At 51.1% G+C, this 23,009-nt stretch overlaps 1 long non-coding RNA gene across 1 annotated transcript; it reads right to left on the minus strand.

The window, feature by feature from the left end:
- Positions 1–4,736: 4,736 nt before the first annotated feature.
- On the minus strand, positions 4,737–6,283 carry LOC120621717 (uncharacterized). Its single transcript, XR_005658263.1, has 2 exons — positions 5,176–6,283; positions 4,737–5,045 (listed from the first exon to the last, which is right to left on the minus strand). It is a non-coding gene; the product is annotated as an uncharacterized LOC120621717 (long non-coding RNA).
- Between the last annotated feature and the right edge of the window lie 16,726 nt (positions 6,284–23,009).

The raw sequence follows: 23,009 nt of genomic DNA on the forward strand, positions 1-23,009 counted from the left end.
CCCCCGCTTCCCCCCAGGGTCCTCCTGCAATGATGCTCCCCTGTGCTTTATCTCATCGTGCACTTGTGCTGTCTCCTGAGCTGCACTGTGAGCTCCTTGGGGGCTGGATGCCATGATTCCCCTCCCCCAGCCATGGGTAATGAGTGGCATTAGTCAGTTTATCAGCAATGCCACCCTCGGCCACAAATCAGGCAAGAAGTTACTTCTTACAGAACAACAACTCAAGAGACAACTTCTGTACTGGTCAGAAATTTGCAGCTATCTCCCTCCAGCCAGCTGCAAAAGATGTCTCAGAACGCTTTATCATCATCCCCTACCTCCTCCACTGCTAGCCCAGCCAATACCCTCCTGGGTTTTGGAGCAGACAGGACATTTCCGGCTGACCTTTACGGCTGCCCACCTGATGCAGTCCTATATGCAGTCCCCACGGCCGCCTGGCCCCTTCCTCCCCTGCTCATGGCCGGCTGGGTGCCGTAGGCATCCTTCCCGGAGCAGTAACAGAGCAGCTGCCAGTGGCCTCCTCTGCTTGCCTGGCTGGTCTTGTCCTCCTTTCTCCGATATCCTCTCACTTCTTCCCTCTGTTCACACTTCTTCCTTCCCAGCATCTTCAGCACCAACTCACTGTCCCTGCGCAGGTGACTTTGAAACAAAAGTGCACGTGTAACACACAGACTCACCACTGCCTACGCTACGCTGACCACCTAAAAGTTTAAAGTGAACCAGATGCTATTAGAGAGAGGGCACTCCATTGTTAGGAAGACTGAGAGTGACAAATTGGCTTTTTATTTAAGGTTATCATAGAACCAGGATATAGGAACCCACCCATTCCCAGCTGAGGTAAGAAAATGGGTGACAGCTAGGGGACTGATGGTGTCTAAGCTGGGTGCAGGGAAGTGGGCACCTCTGCTATCAGGCAGCCCTTTTTAAAAAATATTCTGCCCTGTTGTCTCAGAAGTATCTTCATTTTTATGAAACCAATGACACCAATTTAGAGTGTAAAAAACATAGGAACTATCCTTAAGGAACCCAGGATGGGAGTGTGGCAGGCGAGGAGGCTGTGGGTCCCAGGCAGGGACCAGCCAACACACACCTCTGCTTTTTGATCGTCTCCCGGGGCCCTTGTGCCCTAAGACTCTACCTTAGGTAGGGACTCTGGGGCCCTTTGAAAGTTTCCTGGGGGATTCCTTTCGGTCTTTCCGCCATGGGCACCCTTGCTCCCATGTCCCATTGCCCTCCTGCGCCCTGTCTGGGCCAGCTCTGCCAGCGCCAGCTCTGGTGCCAGCTGACACCCACCCTTTGCCAAGAGTGGGCTCCCCGCGCCAAGGACAGGAAAGGAAGCGGGGAGAGGAGCTCAGGTTTTCTTTCTTGACTACGGGCCTTGAGATGAGAAGATACCAGGCACGTTTCTCAGTGGACGCGGAAGGTTTCTCAACATATCAGGAGCCGTCGTACTTTATTCTGTCATTCATTCGTACAGAGCAAACACCCTTTCTCCCCCTCCGCTCCTGCCAGGAGCAAATGTTCCTGGAAACCCCTCCCTCGCTAGGGGCACTGAGCACCTACCTTCTGAGGCAGAAGGTGTGGGCAAACCCCCAGAGCTGCTCCCAGAGACCCCCACAGTGACATTTCCATTGCAAAACACATTCCCCCGGGCTGGTCCTGGAGTTCCAGCATCTTGTGATGATGCTTCAAAGTGAACCAGCTCACCAGACCCTCACCCTGGACCAAAGCAGAAATGGAGGGGACGGTGGGCAGTGAGGGCAGCAGCGACGAAGGAGAGAGGCAGGAAGAGTTTGGGATTAGGCCGGCGGGGGAGGGGGGAGGAGTGGGGGAGTGCAGGGGGTAGACAGTGGCGAGGGGCTCTGGGCCCTCTCAGCCCGGGCTCCAGTTCTCTCGGGCCCTCAATCACCAATCCCAGCACGATGGCGCCACCTACTGTGACGAGAGAGCAGCACTACTGACTTTATTGAGGGGTTTGAGAATTCGGGGTCACAGCCTCTGTTTTGAGCTATAGGAAACAGGCTTCAGTATGCGGTCATCTCCCACCACCTTCAGGTGCCTCTCAGGTGGCCAGTGTGCTGGATGACCAGATTCTTTATTCCTCCTCATTTTCCAGCTCCCTGCACCATAACTCAGGCCCACCCGGGGGAGCCTGGAACCCTGCCCAGGTCTCACGTTTGGCTGGACCTCCCCAGGCTCACTACCTCCAGTCTCGTGCTTGCTTTTTTCTGGCTCCCCTGTGGCCACAGCTCCCGAGTATCCTCCCCACTCCTGTCAGTTCTCACCCAGAACTTCCCAACTCATAGTTCTCCGTCAGGTCCTCACCACCTTCCAGGCAAGGGCTGGGTTCTACCAGACTGAGTGTCCGTCTGGGATGAGGGCAGCAGACTGGGGAAGGGACTGTGGCGGTCAGTGTGGGGCCAGGCTGTTGGGGCCAAGAGATCTTCCAAATCAGGGGTTAGGCTGCATTAGATGGCGTAGCTGAGGTGAGCTGAGATGACGGTCTGTCATCTGGGTTGTCGCTCGGTCTCTAGGTATCGCTGGGGACTCTTCTTCGTCAGGCCTCTTGGGCTTGTTCTCCCCTCTCTATCCCCGTTGCACTCCGTCTGCAGAGCCTGGGTTACCGTCCTCTCTTCCTGCGCTCACCCTCTCCAGATCTGCCCCCCTACTGCCTGGACAATCTTTCTAAATTTCCTGTATAGTCTCCCTGTTGTCTTCTGGAAGAAACCCGAAGCACCCCCACCAGCTCACAGGGCCACCCCTCTTCTGGCCCCTCCGGCTTTACATCTCGACATTCTCCCAGCTGTCTCTGCTAAGCCTTCATTGGTTTCCAAGCCTAAAACGCCCTCCCTTGCATGGCTTATTCCTCTTCCCCTTCAAGGAGCAGCTCAGACCTCGCCTCCTATGAGAAGCCTTTACTGACCGTCCTCAACCCTCTCCCAGGAGGGTGTTCTCCTCAAGCACTCATAGCCAATAAACTGCTTTGTAGCAAGTCAGAATGAATGAATGAATGAATGAATGAACGAATGAACAAACGAATGAATGAATCTGTAGCCAGGGATGACAGCCAAGAAGATGGTGCACTGACCAACAGAGGACCATGTGACCCAGCCCTAGGTTTCCTGCTTTCCCCCTCCCTCTGAGCCTTGACCCTCACTTGACCACCTCCTTCTTGACTCACTTCTAAGTCCCTCAGGGGCCCCACCCTGCCTTCCTCTTTCTGCTGGGAGCTAACTCCGCAGTCTCTCTCCAGTCACAGAGTACCCCCCTCCACACACCCCGGGTTGTCCAGTGGGCAAGAACCGGCCCCCCTCACTTGCCAGGCTCCCACGGGCTTCCACATGTCTGATAGGTCCAGTCCATAGGCACCAGGTACCAGAGGGTGGGGGTTCTTCTACCCGTTCCCAGGAAGCCTTCTGCTGCCTGACTGGGCAGCTCGACCACTTGTCTTGGAACTCAGACCTCAGGTTTCGAGATGGGGACATCTTACCTACTCTGCAATATCATAACCTTTTTGAAAGTAGAGGTCGTATGGAAAAGTGTGACTTCTGAGGCTAGATTGTCATAAAAGACATTGCTCTTTCTTTATTGCCATAAAAGACACTGACTTACTTCCGGAGGAAGCTACCACCATGTCATGAGGACACTCAAGAGCCCTATAGAGAGAACCATGAGGTGAGAAACAGTGGCCTGCTGCCAACAGCCCCAACTTAGCAGGCATATCTTGGAAGCAGAGCTGCCAGCCCCAGTCAAGCCTTCAGATGACCACAGCCCAGGCTGACAGCTTGACTGCGACCTCTTGAGAGACCCTGACCCAGAAACCAACTGCTGAGCTGTTTCCAAATTCTGACCCGCAGAAAAAATGTGAGATAATAAATCTTCATTGTTGTTTTCAGATGCTAAGTTTTGGATTAACTTATTATGCAGCAATGGATAATTCAGATTTGATGACTTTATGATTTTCAACTTCTGGCCAAAGAGAAACACACTGAAATCTAAAGTACACAGCTGCCCAGGCAAACTTTAAAGATACATATGTGGCAGGGCTGACAATCTACTACTTAGATGGGTAAAACCAGCATCTTTCTTAATTTTTCTAGCACTCTTCTTAATCTGATGTGACCATTCCCACTAGTGATAGGAAAAAGAAGAAAAGAAGGAAGGAAGGAAGGAAGGAAGGAAGGAAGGAAGGAAGGAAGGAAGAAGGAAGGAAGAAGGGAAGGAAGGAAGGAAGGAAGGAAGGAAGAAACCTTTAACTTGCCCATTACAGGTATCTCCATTTCTGTATGTTGAACTCAGTCTCCTTTGAGCGCAATTATTCCATTTTCTAAAGTTTTCTCTCCTCGCTCCCCCACCCCCCCGGCAGCACACTTCTCCCAGCCAAGATAATTTCCTGGTGCAGAGAGATGTTTATGGGACCTTGTGGTGGTGGGAAGAGTGGGGCCCAAGGTCCGTGTGGAGTCCTCTGCATTCTTCCACACACATGAATGGGACAGGGCTGGTCCCCTGGTCCCTGGGATTCACTGGTAGGGTGGGGGTGGATAGGGGTGCTGCCGAAGTGTGTGGTCCCACACATGGCTGGGGGTACAGATCTTGCCACTGTGGCCCCTGGTACCTAGGACCCCCAACCACAGCAGAACAGGTAGGGACCCACGAAGCCACTTCCCAGACCCCCTTCCTCAGCCATTCCAAACTACCTCCCGGATGTCACCATATTGCATTGTCACCACTTTGAATCACTGCTTTGCTAAGGTTTACTAATATTTCTCATAGCTGCAGTTTGAAAGTCAAGCCCCTCTCACCCCCTTACAGTGAGATTCGCCCTCAAACCTCACAGGGGTTTCTCCCACACCGCCCTCTGAGGCTCCGCAGGGGTGAAGCTCTGCCTTTTTGCCTCTCCTGGTCTCTCTCCCTCAGATCCTCCTTACTGGTCCCACCGCTGTCGGCAGCAGTTTCTCTGTATCACATCTGCTTCAGCCCTACTCGATGCCTTGTTTTGAATCTGCCCTCTACTTCACTGGGCAATGAGACTTCACCGGGAAGGGCTGCAGAAGAACGAGAACCATGAGGAAGAGAAAACACATCACTTTACACGCGCACGCATGAGGCACGCATCTGTACACAGAGATCTATGTCCGGGCTGATACCAAGACCCCTGCCTAGCCCAGCACTCACCGCAGACTCCCTATGGGTGTTCCGAGACCTGTTCAGGGACCACACATTTATGATTTCTCAACCTTTTCCTGGGAGACCCATTGCCTCCTGGATTTTTCCTCTTCACTTTCAAGATTATTTTTCTAACCCTCTCTCTCAAAAGCCTTGAGAGAGAAGCAAAGATGAGGGAGCTATACCTCAATTCAGATCTTCCTGAAGATAAAAGTCTAGAGAAGCCTCCCAGCTGGTGGACTTCGTGGCTTAAACTGCCTCCTGTCCCTTGAGAGATGGGCCCCTGGATACAGTCCTCTTTAAACTCTTCCATCCGCCACCCTGGGGCTTCTCTATCTGATTTCCCACAGGCACCTCCAATTCAGTCTGTCCAAACTGACTCATCCTCTTCCTCAAACGGCCGGTTCCTCCTTCCCCAGCCCACATGCACTTGGTCCTGTCTCCCTAACCCTGCCCCTTCCCTTCTCTCTCTCTCCCACTGAATTGGGTCAGGCCTTTGTTTTCTTCTTCCTAGCTGGGTTTCCACTCTCCACCTCACTTAAACCCTTTCATGGTGACCACTGGATTTTTCTTAACCAGAAACTGGGCCTTAAGAATCCCCAGCCCCAGTTCAAAATCCGTCATGAACTCCCCAGTGCCCACAGGATCACAGCCTTTGGCAGAGGGGCCAGCTCCTTCCTCATCCAGCCTGGCCTGCCTTGCTCTTCCTGGCCCTTGTGCTCCAGTAGTGATGAGCAGCTCCCCAAATGGGCCTGGTTCTCTCTTGCTTCAGCCCTGTCACACAGGGTGCTGGAATGCTCTCACTCTCTTGAGTGCCTATTGAACTGCTCATTTTTTAAGATCCAGCTTGAGTCACCTCCCCTGAGAAAGAGTCCGTCCTTAGTCAGAGTTAATCAGTTCCCTTCTCTGAGTTACCATGGCATCCTATTCAGGTTTCTCCCAGGAGCTTCTCCCCTCCTTCCCTGCTACAGCTGGCTGCAGCACCATCGCACCTGCTTGGACCGTTGTAGATGTCCCCCGATGGGTTCCCCTGCCCCCTTCCAAACTGCTGTAGACACAACAGCCCAAGGAATCTTCGAAAAAAGCCGGTCAATACACACGTCTCTGCTCAAAACCCTCTAGCACCTCCCATCTCACCATAAAAGCTGAAACCCTACGGGCCGGGCCGTCTCTGAGATCCTCTTGGCTCGGCCCCTCCTGACTGCTGACCTCACTCCACTCCCACTTCGCTTTCTCTCTCGGTCCCAGGACCCCAGCCACGCTGACCTCCTTGCTGCCCCAGAGCCCTCCAGGCCCCCTTCTGCCTCGGGGCCTTTGTGTGTCCCCAGACACCTGTTCTCATCTCCCTCACCAGTTGCAAGTCTTTGCTGCAGCCTCACCTTCTCAGAGAAGCACACCCTCCCTGCCCGGGGACCACTGCAGCGGCCCACACCTCCCGGTCCCCTTCCTCTGTCCCATTGACCTTTCTTCTCATAGCACTCGTCCCCTCTGATATATTGTTTAACTTATTGTTTATCTTTATAGTCAGTCCCCCCTTCCAAAAATGTCCGTTTTGTCCACTGATAGATCCTATGAGCCTAGAATAATGCTGTCATATGGTACACATTCAATATTGAATGAATGAACCAATCAATCAGTGAATCAAAGATATGAATTAGTGGGTTGCCTCCGTTGTCACCGAGGTCCCAGAGACTAAATCCATGTTCGGTCACCTCCGGATCTTCAGGGCTTATCCCTGTTCCCTGGCCATAGTGGGTGTGCAACAACCATTTATTGAATGAATGAATGAATGAATGAATGAAGCCCTGTCCCTTTGGCCTGACCAGATTAGAGACCCTTCCACACAAACACTACCATTGCCAAGTTATTCCTGGGCTCCTCTTGGGCCAGGACCTCACTTCCTCTAGAGTCCTGCCTCAGCCCTTCCTCTTGTGTCCAGGCCTTGCTGGCTGTTTGGAAGAAGTTGATAAATTAATCTGTACTCAGGTAAGGCTGCATAAGATCTGAGGATTTCCAAAAAAAGGTGTGAATTGCAACCAGGGGTCAGTCCCTTCCCCTAAAGGACTGAAGCGGAACATCAGGTGCAGTGTGAGGCTGTAAAAGGTGGCTGGGGGCCTGGGCCTCAGCGTCCAGTCAGCCTCGGGGAAGAGGCTGCTGTGGCCTCTGCAGAGGGCTCCTTCCCCTTCCTGGGCATCTTCCTAAGGGCAGGGACTTGGTGCAGAGACTCAGCTCTGAGACAAGGAGCAGAAACTAAACCACACACTCAGAGTGGGAGCCAGAAGGCACAGCAACCGGGAGCCTGCTCTCCCCGGCCCCCCATCTCACCGGGCTCCTTTCAAGGACTGCCAAGGAGGTACGGGTGGGGGTGGGGATTGGTGCCCTGGGCCCAGGTTGCCCCCCCCCACAATGATGTGGGCCTTGGGGGTTCCAGGCTGTTTTTCTAACCACAGTCACGTGTTCCTTCATGTAACCTGATCCCCCTGACACGACATGAGTCTGCACCCCAGCTCCAGAGCCACATCTGCTTCTCATTTCCGCCCCAGGAAAATGGCCCAATTTCCATGAGCCGCTGGCCCAAGCCAAGCCTGGAGCCTCTCAGTGGCCAACCCCACCCAGCTGGGTCCCATTACTGGAGTGGGGGGTGGACAAAGAGTGCATTAGAGGCAATGAGGTGTGCTGTGGAGCTGGACGGAGGCCAGGAGGCCAGAGGTCTTGAGCAGCCTCTGTCAAGATGCCTCTGTGTGTCCCGGGGGGCGTCTCCAATGTCTGCGAGCCTCAGCCCTCCTCGTGAGTCCCACGTGAAATGCGTTACTCCACTGATGGAGATACTGTTAGGACTTGGGGATCCAGGTTGCTCTTTGGGGATCAAAACAACAGAATTTTCCCAAAAGTCAGAACCAAGGAAGGTGTGGCCACTGGACTTGGTCTCTGTCTGGAGGATGGTGGCACTTTTGCTACCTGAGCAATGGATTCAACCTCCCCCTCAGTAGTCTGGGAAGGTCTGGGCCTGAGTCCTGGTGCTGGTGGGTCTGACTCTAGTTTTCAATTCTTCACCCAGCAGCATTTATTAAGCACGTAGTAGGTACCAGGCTCTGGGCAAAGGCTGGGAGACCAATGTGATAAACACAACTCAAGTTCCTTGTGTGTTGGGGTGGGGAGGGGTGGGGCCCAAGTAAATAAATGAATAAATAATAAATACAGTCCAGCCTAGCAGAGTGGAGGGGCATGTGGACAGAGAGAGGCCAGGGGCTCGAAGTAACACATTCTATTTCTAATCTTTTAGTGAAGACCCTTACTTTTTAAGACGTTTGTAACTTGATATTTTTTTCCTAACAGTCTACAACAAACTCTGTCCTCTTTCCAACAAAGACACCTCTCCCATCTTCCATGTCTCTGAATCCTAAATCAGTTCCCCACTTTTGAGCTCCTCGGCGCCTCTCACAGAGGGTGGTCCACACCTCACGAGCCACCCCGAGACCCCTGGTGCAGCCCTGGCAGCCTGCGCCCTGCACTCAGTGATTGGGCTCAGCCTGGGCCAAGGGAGGTGAGAGGTGGATGCTCGGCCTGAGAGACTGCCCTTCAGCTTGGCCTCCAGCCCACCGGCATGAACAGCAGGACAAGAGAACCCTGTACAGCTTCCGGGAACATTGTGGAGTCTGCACTCCACCAACATGTCCCCGACAGCACTAAACCACAACCCCGGGAGACTTATTTTACAGATGAGGAACCAAAGGCTCAGAGACGTTCTGTAACTGGATGAAGAACGAGAAGTCAGTAGGTCTGCAATGTCTCTTTCTGACTTTATGATCGATGATCTTTGCACCAGCATAGTACTACTCTTGCGTACCTAAGCCAAAAATCCTGATGCTGTTACTTACTAGGAATGGGATCTTGGGCAAGTTCTCAAAGTCTCTGTGCCTCCATTTTTAAAATACATTTTTAAATAAATAGATTTTATAGAGAGATAATTTACATTCAAAAAAATACACAGATTAAGTGCATGAATTTTGATGAATGTATACACATGTGTACCAACCACGCAACCAAGGTATAGAACATTCCTCTCTCTGCAGAAAGTCCCCCTGTTCTGTGCTTGTGTTTCCCATCTGCAGAAGGGGCAAATAAGAGTTTCCTGGTGTGTTAGGAAGGTCGAATGAAATAATACAGACAAGATACTTACAAGACACTTGGCATGAAGTAAGCACTCAGTAAACATGCATTGCTTTTAAGACCTCATGCAGCGTCTTGCCTTCCTGACCCTATCTTGAGGCTGGGGCAGGATCAGAGCTGATGCTGAGATGGTCTCTCTGAAGCCTCCTCATCCCCAGCCTGAGGGCATCAGCCTGCCTGAGAGAAAACTTGAGGAAATGTGATACACAAAAGGCTCAAATCCTCTGCCTCCAGAATCCCCTGTCCAGTTGGAGACAGAGGGATGAGCCAGCTTTTGCCCTAAGCCTGGCCCAGAAGATAGATCCTCTGTTTCTTGTTTTGTTTTGTTTTTGAGACCTTGTGTAGATCTCTCTCAGACATTGGTAGCAGAGCCAGTTTCATGAATTTTCAACCTGTGCAGTCATTCAGGACCCATGCTCAGAAGGGTCATTTGGTTTAATGCTCTGAGGTCACCTTCTTACAGCAAGGAAGCTGGCATTTTCATTTTGCACTGGGTCTTGCAACTTATGCAGCCGGTGGTGATGGCGGAGAAGGTAGAGCGAGCTAGCTGGTCTCCTTCCTAGAAAAGCCATCACCCCCCTTCCCTTCCACACACTCTCCACGCACAGTCACATACTCATTTGTCACCTCCATTGCCCCCACCCCCAGTGGGGAATCCAGGAGGGCCTGGGTAATGAAGATCGGTCAGTGGCCAGAAGCTACCAACAAAATCTGGAAGCCTGCTTGGCCTGGAAATCCCCTTGGGGACAGCTCCTGCTCACAGGGCTTGCTGGCTGGGCCACCTGAATTCCCATCCTCTGACGATCCTCTCCAGCCGTCTCCGCCTCCAACGGACTCTGAAGCTCAAGTGTGAAACCACAGCTGGATATCAGCCAAGGAGGCTCGAGTTTCATCACATTCAAATTCCCACACCTCGGCCAGAGACCAGGGGCCAGTGGGGCCACTAGCCAAAGGCCTGGGCTAGAAGGCAGAGTAGGGGGTAGGTTTCAGTCTTTTTTAGCTTCCTATGCCTCCCAAAGTACCCTCTCTCTCAGGCCTTAGCTTACCCTCTATGTAATGGGACAGAATTCTGTAGGACTGGAGCAGATGCCAAGGTCATAGGGAAGATAGGCTTCAGAGGCCAAAGTATTGAAGGAGATTGTAGAACTTCACTGTTCAGTAAAGTAGCTACAAGCCACATATGGCTATTTAAATTTAAATTCATTTCGATGAAAGAAAATTAAAATTTTAGTTCCTCGGCCACTCTAGCTACATTTTGAGTGCTTAATAGTGACACGTGACTTGTGGCTTCCATATTGGACAACACAGATACAGAGATTTTCATCGACATAGAAAGTTCCGTTGAGATGTGTCTGCCAGTTGGGAAAATGACTGGTAGCTTTACTGACCCCAGGTGGGGAGGTAGAGGAGAGGGCTGTGAATAAGAAACATTTGAAAAATGGTCTTAGTCTTCTCCGGACCTCAGTCCTCCAGAAAGGGGAGTCAGGAGCGACCTCCACTGGGTATGGAGACATGCCGAAGGCTTCGAGTCCCCACTCCTGCAGTGGAGAGTGGGCTTCTGGGACCCAGAAAAGGAATAGGTGGCCAAAGCAAGTGCCCTTCCTAGCAAAGGGTTCCTGGAGCCATTACCGAATGAGAAACGTCATCGCTCCCTCCTGCCTCACGGCTCAGCTTGGGGACTTGCAGGCTCCGGGATATTGGTTCTCAAAAGTTCACCTGGCTCAGAATCACCTGGAAGCTTGCTAAAACACAGCTAATTCAGTGAAAACTCTAATCACACACAGTTTTACTTCATTTATGAGTCGGGCCGAAATATAGATATTTGGGTTCTGTTCACCTTAGGGTTCATTATCATTTGGGTCTGTCTGGGTCAAATCACTGAAAGATATTGAGTGAGTGTGATCTGGATGCAGGGGGTGGGTGATATGGGCAGACCTTAGGAGAGAACAGAGGGGAGGACAGCGGTGGCGGGGCTGTTCGGAGAGGAGCGGGGAGCACTCTTTTGTTCCTACTGAGTTGTTCTTCCTATGCGTTATCTCACGTACTCCTCACAACACCCTTATAAATTGGTAAATGTCTAGCTCCAAGAGGTTGTACGACTCGCCCACCCCCACCCCTGGCAGACGCAGGGTCACGAAGGTAATCAGACTGGACTCCGCTTCCTTTTCCTCCCCTCTCTCCAACTCTGAATATTTTCAAATGAAACAAGCCTGGGAAGAGGGGAAGGCTCAGAGCTGTGAATACATTTTTTTGTTTTCTGGGCTCATTGGGCTTTGACAGGAAGCTTGGCTGAGTGCAGGCGTCTGAGCCCTTGCTTTCAATGGTGCTTTTTAGGCTTGCCTTTACACAGAATGTAAAGAGTCGTGGTTCTAAATATCAGCAGGCTTTAGAGGCCTACTCCGTCCCAGAGCTCCATACCCAGCCAGGACATGGTGGGGACTTCCCGCCTGCCCTCCTCCATTCCCCACCCCTAGCCAGCATCACCCTCCTTGCATCTGGGAAAGGTGAAGAATGCTGGGTTGTAGGTTGGGAAACCAAGGATGAGTGACACCCCAAAATTGTCTCTTCTATTTTCAAGAGAAGGACCATTTTCAACATCAGAGAAACTGATCCTATAGCCAGCTGTGGAGATTCTAGAATGACCCTGATTTTACAGGTGAGGGAATAGAGGGCCCCACTGGAAAACTTATGAATGTCCTGGCCCTACTGGGAGTGAAAGTCCCATCTCCTACTTTGTCATCTCCCACTCTACCCTCCCAAGATGCCTCCCCAGTATGATCACCCTTTTGCTGACTGCTTCCATTTGGGTAGCTCCGAACATTCTTCCTCTACTCTCCCTCGCAACTGCCCTGTGAGGAAGGGTAAGACATGGTCCCAGGGTAAGACATGGTCCCATTTTACAGATGGCCCAAGAGGTAAAGTGAGCACACAACCCATCCTGGGAGAGCTGCCTGTGCTTCACTCCTGATCACCAGCCTCTGCCACCACTCGTCACACAGGCAGGCTTTGGTGGCCTGCCACCCCCACTCTCTCCCATACGCACATCCTGTCTCCTCACCCAGGCCCAAGAGCATAGTTGATTTAGAATTTCCTGCCCTTCTAACAATCTGTGTGCACAAAACGGGCTTTATTTAAACCACTTTGGAGGGCATCTCCTCTACCCCTTCCTCTGGCTTCATTAATCTGAAGTGGGATAAATCTTCAGCATTTAACTACCTGATTACAAACATGTTCCTGATTCCTGTCCTTGCCCCAATGGGAAGCTCATTTCTCAAAGGGTTAATTAACAGCCTTCGCACAGGCCACATTTAGCAACGAGTACAAAGCCGCACACATAAATAACGTCTCCAGCGGAAGAAGAGGGTGCAGATGGTTTGTGACTTTGCCGTCCAGAGTTTTTTAAACCGGTGTGAACCACGTCCTGTCGGGACCCAGGACCATGAGTCAGGGTCAGGCTTCGCAGTAGGCCAGGCCAGAGACACTGGTGGCCAACGCTGCGCGCTGTTGAAAGAAAGTCTTAAAGGAAAATAGAGTGCTGAGCCAAGATGTGGGGAGAGAGGGAGGGTTTGGGGTGGGGGAATGGGCCTGCTGACTGACCAGGGTGGAGGGGAGCCAAGGAGAGCCAGAGAAACGAACGAAAAGAACTAACCTAGAGAATGAGTCGGGGCTCTGTGTGTGGGGAGCTGAATTTACCAGGGTGTCTGCACCAGAAAGTCAGACCCTGGGGCACAGGTCCTGCTTAGGCCCTGCAGTGTGTGAGGCCCAGGCGGCCCAGGCGAAGAGGAACTGAATGGGGCTGGGAAAGCCGAGCGCGAAGCACAGCCCTGAGGAAGCCACGGGTGTTGCTCCAGCAGCACTGACAGTTTTCTGCCTCCTTCATGGGCAAGCTCTGTTTCTCCGCAAAGCCTTTAACTCCCACCTGGGGGCTCGAAGGCCACCCTCCCACGGCCATGCGGACACATCCATGATTTTATAATGGATGACAATGGCAACATAGGGTCTCTTTAGGGAATTCAGCACTGTTGCAAAGTACAAAAGCTAAGAAACAGAGGGAGCAGTGTAAATATGCACGGGACATCAATGAAAATGAGAAACAGGAAAAGGGCGAGGGAAGAAAAGATTAGAACGTGAGCTTTTGGCTTTTCAGTTTTTTACCCTTCTCTTTGTTTCTCGGGTTCTCTCATGTTCGCCCTCCTCAGCCCTGAGCCCTGAGGTTCCCCTCAGCTTGGAGAGCCCCCCACCACGGTCCTCACTCAGACTCTATCCCCATGGAAGCAGGAGGTGGGGTCTGGGGAAGGGGACACTCATTTCAACCCTGGAGGTGAGTGCGCCCCCTGGTGGCAGATAGGGGCCCTGCCTCCGTGGCAACCTGAGCGGCCCTTCCTGACCCAGGGCTGAACCTGCCAGGCGCTCAGGCCAGGGGCCAGCTCCTCATGCCAGGCTCAGCCCTCTGGGGGTGAGAGAGCAAAGAAAGAAGTGGGGGCCAGATGACACAGGCCTGACAGCAGGGCTCTGTGTCCAGGAGCAGCGGTTTCTCCCCAAGTAATTTTCCACAGTTTGCCTTTCCCTCTGCACACAGTCGTGCTCACAGAGTTCGTATGGCTGCTACCATCCTCCAGAGGGTTATTCTGGGCAGGTCACCTGCTCAGTGACCCTACCTGCTTTGATTTCTGCTGTCTTTGCTTCTCCCGGTCCCTGCTCCCATCTCCAGGATGTGGCCCCTGCGGACTCCTGAGGCCATCATCCCGCCTCCTCAGGGCCTAACTCTTGGGAATACTTCTGCAAAATCCCAAAGGCACCATTGTTGCGGAGCTGGGGCCAACATTTCTGTTTTCTCAGAAGGATCAAAGCTCCGTCCCAATCCTGCCAGGAGGAAGCAGTTTTGACTCGTGCAAATATCTTCAGTCCATTCGGGATTTTACTTTGGTGAGAAATAAATACACAGTCATCTGCAGATGATGGAAATATGACTTAAGTAATTTTTTGGTCGAGGCTCTTGGGCCAGAGCCCAGATGGAAATAAGACCTTATATCTCAGTCTCCCTGCACACTTTTGAAAAAAAAGAAAATGCGGGGTAGTGGGGTGGGGAGAGTTGGTAGAAACCAAAGTTCAGAATGGAGTGTGTTCTATTTCTTGGCCTGGGAAAGGAAAAATAAACAACAAACAGCTACCCCATTCAAGTGTGCGTTATCTTGCTCATCCTCGCCAAGACCTTCCTCTCCTTCCTTCTCTGACCGGGAATTACTGCTCCTGCAAACAGCCCCCACGCCTACCCCTAGCCCAGGACAGGCAGACAATGGGCCAGAAAACCCAGCCCAGCCAAGGCCTCTCCCTGCAGCCCCCAGAGGCCTTAAGATTGGGAAACACAAAGCTATTTTTAATGTCTTATTTGTCTACCAACTGCGGCTCCACAGCCTGAGAAACAGTATCATTTGTGGGAGGTGGCATTGATTTTTTTTTTTTTTTAACTTGCTCAGACAAAGCTACATTTTTGCAACTTTCAGAAAAGCCAAAACAGCCACACTCTCCAAGGGTGACCTCTTCCCCAGCGTGCCCTTCTGCCCTTGGGGAATGCTCTCTCAGGGGTGTCTGGGAAAGCAGCCCCCACTGCTCAGCACTGGTCAGCAGCAAGCCAGGCCCAGGGCCCAGGGAAATGGAATTAAAGGCCCAGGAATCCCAAAGGAAAGCCAGTGAAACAGGAAGGAGCAAAGGAGTGAGAGAGAAATGGAGATTCAGAGAGAGATGGGGTCCTCTGGTGGAGGTGCAGCCTCACCTGGGGGGCGGGGGCCCTGTGTGATGGGACAATAGGCATCTCCCTGCCTGGAGAGTCTCTAATAGAAAAGTATGAGAGGTCACACATGGAGAAAATGGCTTCCACGATTGCTGTCCAGCTCCTACCTCACTCCCAGAGAGAGATCCTTGTGGCCAACACCTCCCCCATCTCAGGAGGCAGGTAGAGGAAGGGGAGCCACCTGCATGGGCCACTGGGAGGAAGTGCAGGGATCTGAGCCGTAATCTTGGCTTGATTCCTTACCACAAGTTGCTCAACCTCTTGGAGCTTCACTCTCCTCATCCAGAAAATGGGAATGATAATTTTTACATGTGAGAATTCAGAGAGACAATGGCACATGTCTAACCACTTAGATAGCATGCTGACCCTTCCTTTCGTGGCTGGTGAAATAGTGCAAGTGGGTGTGTGTTAGCTGGCAGTCTAAAGACTGGCTTTCAGCGGCACCAAACCTCTCACTGGGTGGAGGCTGGATAAAATCAAGAGGTTCGCCCTTCCAGAACCTCAAAGCAGCACAGTGAATGAAAAGGGCTATTCTCAAGAGAAAGGGAATAATGCGAGTGCCCCAGGACCCTGACAGAGGCTGGGATGACAATGAGGATGATGAGGAGGAGGAGGGAGGGGAGAGGGCGTGGGTGGGATGGCTCACCAGAAGGGCCCAGTGGGACAATCGCTGAGCCATGGTCCCAGGAGCTGAGCCTCAGTAAAGTTAGACATATCAACTGGACAGTTTGCTCTGGCCTCAGCCCCTGGCCTCTTTCCTGGTCCAAAGAAGGCCCCTCTGCCTGCCGAGCATCCAAGGCAAGTGACTGCAGGTGGGTGGGGCCAGGGGTGAGGCCCATGGGGACCTACCTGTGACCCTGACCAGGTCAGAGATGTTGGGAATAGGAAGAGGCCCCAGAAGTGTGGAGTTGTGAGATGGCTGAGATGCAGCAAAGGCAGGGGTTGCCCGGACCACACCGAGGTGTGGCAAGTGTGGCCTGGTCCTGGGCTAAGGGAAAGAAGATGGCAAGAGTTATCTCATCCTGCCCGCCCCCCGCCCCTCGCCACACACACGAGCACACAGCTCTGTGATGTAGATTTGATTACTATCCAGCTGAGGAAACTGAGGCTCAGAGAGTTTCCGATAGTTCTATAGCCAGCTACTAAGCAGCTAGGACCCAGGCCCAGGCAGTGTGACTCCATCTCAGCATGACCCCAGCCTATCTTGTCCCTCCAGAGCAGGGCGGTCCACCTTCCGGTGGACCCTGTTCATAGCAGCAGAACAGAAATGGCCACAGCTTAGCTCAGAAATCTCAGCAGCAGCATCGTATGTGGCCGAAGAGGCCCTCCTCCAGGAGGTGTCCGTACTCATCAGATGGCCTTGCGGGGGAAGCCCGGGAGGGGCTGAACCTGGGACTCCCCCAGGATCCCGTGCCCCTGAAGCTTCAGGGGCATGAGACTGGAAGAATGAAAGCGCTTTTCATGGAATTCCAACAGGAAACCCACGAGAACATTCCTGCCCCGAGGATTCCAACAGGAAAACCACGAGAACATTCCTGCTCGTGGGGTTCCAGCTGGAAGCTGGAGTCCATATTTTCTCCTAAGGAGGCAGGCCAGGGGGGCGGAAGGGTGCCGGAGAGTGAGGAGAGGGCTTGTCCCACCATCATGAGTGGTCCCTAGTGCCCCAGATGGATTCAAAGACACCTTGGGCCTCTCCAGGATAAGGGCGGGCCATTTGGGGACTGGCCCACCTGGCTCCCAGCCCTAGTGCTTTTGCTCAAAGCGGGTGCACTGCTACCCAGGTTTCACAGAAAGCACACAGCCCCCTGCCCCTCCAAGGGTCCTCGTAATCAATTAGGGTGAAGATTTGGGAGCATGTAAAAAAACCTTTCACTTAAACTTGATTGCCTCTTGAAACACCTCAGTCAACAGCCAGGTGTGCCTGAAGAAACACAAGGCACACATCCGATTCTGCCCATCTCCTCCTCTAAGGATCCCTTGCGCCCCAGCTGTAAGACCTGTCTGAAGCTACATGTTGGGAGGGACCCTGAGGAACAGGACAGGTTCCTGGCCTCGAGAAACTTCCAGTCTAGTAGAGGAGCTGGGGGGTGCTCCAACAGGAAGTGTTTTTAAAGTGCTACAAGGGAAATGACCACAGGAGTCATCAAAGCAACCTATGTTTATGGGCACCTACTCCGTGCCACGCACTGTGTTAGGCTCCAAGGCAGAGTGACATAGTTCCTCCTCCTAAAATAATCACTGCCTAATGGGAGAGACCAGCAAGTAGATGACTATATCACAGTGGGAGGAGAGTTGTAATCAAGGTTTGCTTGGGATACAGAAAGATAAGACAGATAGCCCTGAGAGAAGATGGGTGGAGATCCGGGAAGGCTTCCTGGAAGAAGAGATACTCGAGCAGGCTGAGGAGCTCAGCTGGAAGTGCAGTGGGACTTCAGGGGTGGGACTGGGAGATGATCTAAGCTTCAGTAGTTGTGGTTATACTGGGTTGTGGAATGGCGATGACCTTAACGAAGGCAGGAAGAGATCACAAAGGAGTGGGTTTGCGGTACAGAAGAGCGGACACAGTCACCAGATGAATCTGAAGAGCAGGTTTGGATGGACAGAGGGTTCCCGAGAGCTGGAAGAGCTGTGGATCAACTTGGGACATGATTTTTTTCGTTCAGTGAAGGAGAGAGAGTAAGCAAATGCAGGCAGGGGAGAGGGTCTCACTTAGGAAGACAAGAAGGAATCCAGGCTTTGAGGCGCTCTCCGCTCTGTGAGGGAAGAGTGTGACATTTGGAACATGAAAGACAGTCAGAGTCAGCTCCCAGGGCTTTTTCATCCACGGCCATCCAGATGTCCCACTTCCAAGTCATGGTGTTGAATGTCATCTCTAATATGGCGACCAGAGCTGATCCAGGTAGGATGGCAATTACAAAGGACAGCTGTGGTCAAGGTAGGGGAAAATAGGTCCACAACAAGCCATTCAGCAAGTTATCAAGAGGGGCTAGGGTCAGAATTTGGGGCCAGGATTAGGGGGAAACAGAGGGAGCGAATCAGAGATGAGGCCAGGGACACACAGTGGCATCATATTGTGAGGCCAAGAGCCGGAACACTACAGCCAGGGTCAGGGAAGGATAGAGACAGGCCTGCCACCAGAAGGAAGGAGGGGCCTGTGGGCCTGAAGTCAGACAGCGGATGGGGGGCAGGGGGCCAGCCGGCCCCTATGGGGTCCAAGAGCCGACTGTCAAATGTCAGCAATTTTTCAAGAAAGTTGTTTAAACATTGGCAAAATCAGCCACAGCGGGAACATTTATACTATGGAAATCAGCAAATGCTACAAGTCTGGGCTACTTTTCTTTTTTTCCCCCTCTCGGAGACAGCTGAGACCAGGGCCCGTAAGACCAGGGTTCTCAACTTTACTTCATCATGTGGCTCTGTGCCATGGTGGCCTCACCTGCAAGTGACCGTTCTCACCCCTGCCCACCATGAAGGACTTCTGGGGGTCACACAGAAACCGTAGCTGAATGTGCCTCTGGAGGGCAAAGCGTTGCAGAGAGAGAGAGTGTTGCGTATGGATTTCCTAGCACCTCCCTGGATGTCTGATCTAAATTTAGTTCCTTTTAGTCTATGATGAATCCCAGCCACTGCCTTTCCTTCCTTCCTGCAGGCTCACTGGGGACGGCCATAAGGAAGTCCCTGCTGGAGGGCAGGCTGGCCTTTGTTGTTTCACCTGTCAAAGTCCCCCAGACCTTCCCCGAGCCTCTCTGACAACCTCTGCTGGTGCTCAGGAACTTGCAGTGGCTCCCTACGCCTCTCCTGGTGTTCCAGATGCCACACCTCTGCCCCAGGTTGTCCCTCCTTATCCATGGCTATGCACACTCTTTGCTCAGCCGCACCCTGGAACAGCATGTCCTCCTACATCAGGACACACCAGGCAAGTCCCTAACCTCTCTAGATCTCATCTGTATTCTAAGAATGATGCCTGCCCACCAACTTTCACAGGGCCTACAACAGAGCCTATGTGTTTCTCTGCAAGTAACAGAAACTCTGACTAATAGGGACTTGAACCATAAGGAAAGTTGCTTACTAAGAAATCTAGTGGTGGGCAGTTATCAAGCTGGCTGTGCTACTTCAAGTTGCTAGGGCTGTAACAGGTCAGTGTCCAGATTCTCTTTAGCACCCCCTTATGGTTGCAAGATGGCTGCCACAGCTCCAGATATCACATCTTATGACTTCCTCCAAAGTAAGGATGTAGGGTGACGGTCAACCTGGAAAGAGCTCTCTTTGTATGTTTTTTTTTTATTTTATTAGGGACAAAAATCTTTCTCAGAAGCTTTCCCATCCATACTCCCCTAACTCCCCAACCCTGTACTATTCTCAGCAAAATTTTCTCACATCTTACCGGCCAGAACTGGATTACTTGACTATTTCAAGCCACAAAGGAGACTTGGTAAAATGTCACTTTTTCAGCCTCTATGGTTGGAAGAAGGCGAGGGAGATGGGAGTTGAGAAGGGCTGCTGGGTGGTCAATTAACATGTTGTGTTAGAAGGTAGCTGAAGATCAGACAGGAATTGATCAGATTCCCCATTACATGGATTCATGGAGCTCAGTCATTTCTTTTCATGGTTTGTAACAATTTATAATTAAAGATATACAGATATTAATTACCCCCCTAAACTTAAGATTCAAGAAACGTTGCATTTAAAATTTTCCCAAGTTAAATTACATCTAGCTAAAACCCACATTGGTCACAGTTTTAGAATGTTGGTTGGTGGAAAAGGTTGTAAAAGGACCTTAGGATTTGCCCATCTGTGAAAAGATAGTAGGGACTTAATTATCAAGCCATGGTTGTCCCTGGCACTGCCCGCATGGTCCGTATAGAGAGGGTACCTCTGCTCTGAGGCAGACTTGACCTGGGGACCTTCAAGCTTCCTGAACCTCAGCACCCAGGGTCCAGTTCTTGCAGGCTCAGAGCAGCCCTAGAGCAGCCCCTGCCCGCTTCCAAAGCCGTACCACCTCAGCGATTCTGTGGGGCGAATGTTTGCCCTCCATGCCCTGGCCCCACAGACTCTCCACCATTCTTCTCTTCAGTCCAAGAGGTCCCATGGACCCTAGAGCCATGCCCCTCTCCTGTCCCCACTGACACACACCCCGTTTAACTGCCGGATGGGCACAGGCCCTCCAAATCTCAGGGCAGCCTACCCCAGCCTGGCAGCTTCTTCTTTTGGCCGGAAACACAGACCAAGGACTGTTACTTCCCTCATGGTGATAAGGAAAGCTCAAACCTCAAGAACTTTAAAGCCAGGTTTTCCAGAAGAGTAAAGGAAAACGCACATATTTCCTCTTGAATCTTGATAAGCCGGCCACTCAAAAAGTGAAAAATGAGACCCAACTTTTTAACAGGTTGTTCTGTTACTTCACAATGACATCGAGCCCACCTGCCACACGTATTAGTATATGGGGACAGGAGGTCCTTGGTGTTTAATTTGCTCACCATTTGATCTCAGTCTCTGGCTCAGAACTTGAGCAGTGGGTCTCAATACATTTTAGTTCAATAATTACTTATTAATCAGAATTTCTTCTTTCTGACAGAAATTCAAACTGGATCAGTTATTTTTTTAATTTAAAAGAATTGGTTCTTGTGACTGGGGAAACCAAAGGTAGTCCTAGCTTCAGACATGATTAGAAAGATGTAGAGTCTAATTTTCTCTCTGGTTCTTTGGCCTTCTTTGCCCTCCATGTTGTTTTCATTTGGCCAATAGCGTCTTCTTTGCATCCTTGGGCAATGGCTGCAGTAGCTTCAGGCTCTATTGGTTCTCATCACTCAGTATCTCAGAGGACGAAGGCTTTCTTTCCAGCATCCATAACCCGAATCTTAAGCAAGACTCTTTATAGATTAGGTATCTACTCTTGAACCCATCACTTGGCCAAGAGGACTGAGTATTTGGAATGGTCACTTGAATCATTCCTCCCAGGAATGGCAGAGGCTCCAGAAGAAATAGCTTCACCAAGAAGAGGGATGTTTCCTCTAATAAGAATGAGACCTATGACCAAACAAAGAGAGGGCAGACAGAAATAACAGACGTCCCCTCCAAATAATGTTTGGAGCTAAGGCTGGTGAGACATATATTCAGTTAGGTCCATTCATAGTGGGTGTCATAGGGTGAATTAGCTGCTGTAACAAAATATCTCCTTATCTCAACGTCTCAACACACCAGCCTCACTCACATCAAAAGCAGGGTGATAGGGTGCTCTTTACGTAGTTATCCAGGGACCCGGTCTCCCTCCATTTAGTGACTTCCTCATCACCTGAAGCTCTGGAATCCTGTGCTTCTAGTCACCCAGATGGGGAAAGGGGAAGCGCACGGGAGACCACACAGGGAGTCTTGAGGGACCAAGCCTGGGACTGGTGTCTGTCACTTGTGCCCAATATTCACTGGCCAGAGCTCAGTAACTGCACATGGCAACTGCAAGGTAGGCTGGAAAATGTGCCCAGGAGGTAAAGCAAACAGCATTCAGTGAGTTTGTAGTCTCTGCCAAACTGAGGGAGGGTCCCTCACAGGACCAAGATGGGATTTGGGAGGAGGTGGGGGCAGCAGGGAAGGGTAAGGTAGACTAGAACTCAAGTTTGCCGGCCTCTGCCCTCCAGATTTTTCATCTTGGGTAGGTCATTCTCCCTCTCTGAGCCTCCGTCTGCCCATCTGTTGAATATAAAATAACCCCATCTAAAGCCCCTTTCTAGGCAAACATTTTGTTTCTATGATTCACTCACTGCCTGAACCTTCATACCCTTCCCCAGCTCTCAGTTTCTATGATCTTATAATCTCTGACAACATCCCTTCATCCAAGTTGTCTTCTTCCCCTTCTCTACTTTATTTTCTCCATAGTACCTATTATCAGTTGATATACAAAATGCTTTTCATTTATTCATCTTCCTACACAAGAATATAAGCTCCATGAAGGCACAGCTTTTTGTGTTTAGTTCCCTGCTGCATCCCAAGTACCTTGAAAGTACTTGGCATATTGTAAACTCTCAGTAAATACTTCTGAATGAATGAATGAATGAAATTTAAAACCTTTCTCAGAACAGAGTTATCCGAAGTTCATAACAGAGCGACACTGCCATCTGGTGTCAGACATTTGAATTGCAAGCACAAAATTGTGAAGTGGTGAACAGTCAGTCAGTCTCTGGGGACAAGCCTTGTCAAATCAACCCTATTTCATTGCTTCAAATACCACCATCTGACTTTGGATGGCTCAACAGGCCAGTGGGCTCTAATTTTATGTCCATGCGTGCTCCCCTCCAGATCGCTAGATGAGACCTGACTAACCATTTATCAGATCCTCAGATGCACCAAGAATGTAAAGCTTGCTCTGACGCTGCTAAAATCAATAAACATATGGGGAACATTATCTCTTCAGGAGATGAAATATCAGAAAAAAAAGACTCCCACCCTGAGAGAGAAAAAAAGAGAATATTTGACATGAAACTAGTAAGAAGGACCACGGAAAGGCTGGAGAAGAAGAAATAGCCTTTGAGGAGGAGCCAGAAAACTAGATTCTACCTCCAACTTGACCTTCAATTCTCGTTGTTTTCCTCATCTGTAAGATGATGACATTGGACTAGATGGGTTCTAGACTATAAATTTAGCCTAGCCCTAAAGTCTTTAAGAAGAAATAGAAGGGTCATAGGGACCTCCATTCTGGAATTAAATGCCTAGAAAGAGAGAGGTAAGTGGTCATCCACTGGTCAGAAGCTGGAGTCCTCAGTTGTTGGGGTGGGGGGTGTCTCTTCATTTCTAGGCAGTTGTTCTAATGCGATGGGGTCCTCTCCTAGAGGACTTGGCTGTTTACCTGAGCTTCCCTCTAAGAGCCTTTGGACCAGCCTTGGAGGGTGTG

The sequence above is a fragment of the Pteropus medius genome, unplaced genomic scaffold (genome assembly GCF_902729225.1).
Source record: "Pteropus medius unplaced genomic scaffold, Ma_sr-lr_union100, whole genome shotgun sequence".
Classification (NCBI taxonomy): Eukaryota; Metazoa; Chordata; class Mammalia; order Chiroptera; family Pteropodidae; genus Pteropus; species Pteropus medius.